Consider the following 4,038-nt stretch of genomic DNA (forward strand, 5'->3'; position numbering starts at 1 on the left):
GTTGAGTGTTACTATAGTACGTCCGGGTTACAGCTGTTCTCCGGTAAATGAGCTGATCTATTACAGCCTACAAAATATATTTAGCTACTCTTTTTGACAGGTCTATTGTATGTATATCAATATATTCATTGATATGTGAAGAACAACCTAGGACTGTTGAACCTTTGCCACCTTGAATGGTACAGATATTTTGCCTGGCCCATGGACGACATTTGTGCGAAATATTTTGTGTGTGTGTGTGTGTGTGTGTGTGTGTGTGTGTGTGTGTGTGTGTGTGTGTGTGTGTGTGTGTGTGTGTGTGTGTGTGTGTGTGTGTGTATTTTAACCTCCATAGATGCATCAAACAATCTTAAAATGAGAGCAGAAGCCCAAAGTAGAATGATGCGCAGTGTGTTGCAGAAGTTATCACTGCCCATTCTGTGACAAAGTATATAATCCAAATGAAATTCATCACTTTCAAAACCATTTAAGTAACCACATCAGTCTGGCAGTTTAGCATGAAGGTATGTAGATTCTTTGTGTGTTATGGTTCTTTATTAAATGTAGGCCTATTACATTGTAATTTTAACCTGTATCAGCTCAACAAAATATTAAAGACATAAACATTTCCTTTTTAATTGAACTAATTATGGCCCTGTGTTAAGCCATCTCACTTACTTATGCTCACTCTTCTACAAAGCTATGTATTATTTTAGGCAGTGGATGCATGTAAGGCAGGCATATGAAACAAAATAGTGTATTCATAAGGCCTACCCATAAACTTTAACCCTAACCTGCACCCTAAACCTTAAAAATAAAATAAAATAAAAGATTGATATCTTTGTAAAACAAATCATAACTCTATGACCAATAGAATACATTTTAAACACCTTGTGACTTATACATTATTAATAGGCAGTGGTGGATCTAGAGATTTTTTCCTGGGGTGGCAAAGGGGTGGCATGAGGTTCAAGGAGGGGGGCAATGGACATTATTCTAAACGTATTATTATGCAAAACTCGGATTTCATCGAATGTATTTTGTTCTCTACTGTTTGAGATGAGTTTGGTGCGGGTCTCATTGACCTTCACCATGCATGTACATAAAATATACTTTAAAAACATATTATCTCATTTATAAATGGGGTGGCAACAGGGGTGGCAAGACTGTGTCCCAGAGGTGGCAGCTGCCACCCCTTGCCACTCCGTAGATCCGCGCCTGTTAATAGGACTTATATTATTTTTTTCCTTAATACTGAAAAGTTGACTTCACGGAGATGCAAGGTGCACAATGCCAAAGCTATGCAAGAGTGCCGTATGCTTAGCCACTTTGATTATTTTAAACAAGACAACTGATAAAACTTTTTCTTTTTTACATTTTAGATTTAATCATCATCAAATGAAATTTGAAATGCAGACCCTCAGCACATTGTCATTGCTGCTACTGTCCCGTGACTGTACTGAGGAAGGTCCAAATCATTAAGCATTTAATATCATGCAAAAAACATCCACCCACAACTCCAGCAGCATCCCCGTTTTCTCCTCCAGCATCCCCAGTTTTCTCCAGCACCCCAGTCTACTCCTCCAACATTACCACAGTTTACAGCAACAACATTTTCTTCACGTGCAACCCCAACTCCACTTCCAACACCAGTACCTCTATTCACCACCCCAGCAACATTCTCTCCATGCACTACCCTAACTCGTCCATCGGAAAGCTTGGCAGCAGCACCAGTAAGACTGCGTGTGCGTCAGCAAGAAAGAGTGAAGTGCAGTCATTGTGGGCTCACAATAAACAGGAAGAACTTGTTGGTTCATATCAGGAGGAAACACAAAAAAGGGTAGAAGATGTCACAGAAAAACACCACCTCGCTTGCCAGTGTGTTGACTCCAAAAAGGGGATATTTGCAGTCGAAAAATATTTTTTCAAGCCATGCACTCATATCAATTAAAAAAAAAACCACGGGGTGCAAGCCATCAAGTCATTTGTGAAATGGAGGAATGCAATACAAATACAGAATTTGCAGCAAGGAGTGGAATTGTCCCATTTGAATACAAACATTTAAAATCTCTACAATTCTCCCCCCAGTCTCAGATTACACCAGTGAATCTTCAAGAGGAGGTGCTGTCTGAAATGATAGCTGCCAAAATGTTTGCGGAGGACAGAAAGAGAACTTGTTTAAACAGACAAGCAGAAGCTAGCATTGCAGGTATTCTGCTTTTGGTTGAGGTGGCCATGGGGTGGGGGGTAGGGGCTCCCTTGAAGAAATATATTTCAGTATGTGAGCCAAAAGTCTCATATTATAGCAGACTTGGTAGGGTAGTAGCTACTTATGATTTCCAAAGAAATACTTGGCACTGCCTATGTGCCAAACCAAGACAACCTTGTCTCCATAAAATCATTGCCAAGTGGCATCTTTTTCAGACAGACAGGCAGATATTTACAACTATGAGCACCACGGAGAGTGATGCTGGGGGAGAGATTGACCAAGAAGCACAAAAAAAGAGTAATGCACAAAAAGATGGAGAAGGACCAGCATACCCTCCCAATGATGCAGTTCTCAAGAGGATGTCAACTACTTGGTAAAAAATAAATCCATATCTGCCCTGCTACCACAAAATCTGACCAGTGGTTCCGGAGCAGCTGAAGACTTCCCAAGACACTTTGTATGCAAGGAAACAACATGCAAAGAGTGTGCAGGGAACATAGCCCTTGATGAGCCAGTGCTGATCACACCAAAGGCAAGATTGGTCACATATACTGGTGTTCTAGAAGGTGAGCTCAAAAGAAAGGTAATCTAGATAAACATAACTAATGTTAAAAAAGTAACCCTAAACTAAATTTTATCTGTGCATTGTGAACTTACCAAATCTAATATGACTGACACTTTTTTTATAGGCATTTCTACCTACTGCAGGACGTGCAGTAACTGTGGCCTGATGTATCGATATCAGGAGTGGAGTGATGGAGTTCATAATTTTAATGATCACATTGTGTTAACATTACATATGGGCATTTTCCTTAGCACATCACTCTAGGTAAGAAGCAATCATTTTGGAAGGTATGTTTTAGTATTGTTATCCTTTGAGGACATCCCTTACTGAGTTTTATATACTTTCCTAGACCCACCGTGCTGTTAGCCGAGCCATTGAAGTGTTGGAGAAGACCGAACAGAAGTTATTCCCCAGTAAGGACACAATAATCCATGCATACATGCACTTTGAAACCCTCACAAAGCATGACTACATGTATTCCTGCATTAAGTGTGGATACCATCCAGCAGTCGTCGTGATGGACCTTCACAAAAAGGCAGTTTTCAACATGCCTGGTAAGTCCCTAAAGTCATGGAAGTTCATCCTATTCTTGAGATAACTTCTTTTTTTTTAATTTACAATGTTTTCTTAATACTTGATTTTACAGTAAGCGATCTGGAGGACCCACCAGAGGACTTGGATGTAAATGTGGATATAGAGGACTTTTGGGAGACTGTGACTTCTGAGCTTGTTTGCAGAGGCTTATTACCAAGTGAGTAATTTTTACTCAAAGTACACAAAATAATATAGTATTTTTGGGACACATACGGTATATTCCCCCCAAGATCATCCACTACTGTAACAGAATGATTTTCCCTTCATGCTTAATAACACTGTTGTTTATTGTCAATTAGCCGTCTATGTTCAGTATTTCTTTATTCAACAAATGGCCTAGATGTATCACTGTGGGTCCACAGTGTTCATATATCAACTGTTCTAATATATTGATGCTCAATCAGACCAAATTATTTGTCATGATTTTCCACTCTGAAGGCAATAGCAAGAACCCCTTTACGGTTTCTCCCTCATACCAATGAAAACACGTTGTAGGAGGGACTGGATCTGATCCAACCCCGTCTGCTGGATCTGATCAAACCCCGCCCGAGATCCAGCCCTGCCCATTTTGGTTCTGCAGTGAGGACCATCTCGCATTGGGAGCTGTTGGCTGCGGGGATCCCCCCCCCCCATGCTTGGTCCCAAACAAAACTCTCAGAACCATAGACTTAAGTACGGTGTGGGTCACCTC

Source organism: Lampris incognitus, chromosome 16 (genome assembly GCF_029633865.1).
Source record: "Lampris incognitus isolate fLamInc1 chromosome 16, fLamInc1.hap2, whole genome shotgun sequence".
Classification (NCBI taxonomy): domain Eukaryota; kingdom Metazoa; phylum Chordata; class Actinopteri; order Lampriformes; family Lampridae; genus Lampris; species Lampris incognitus.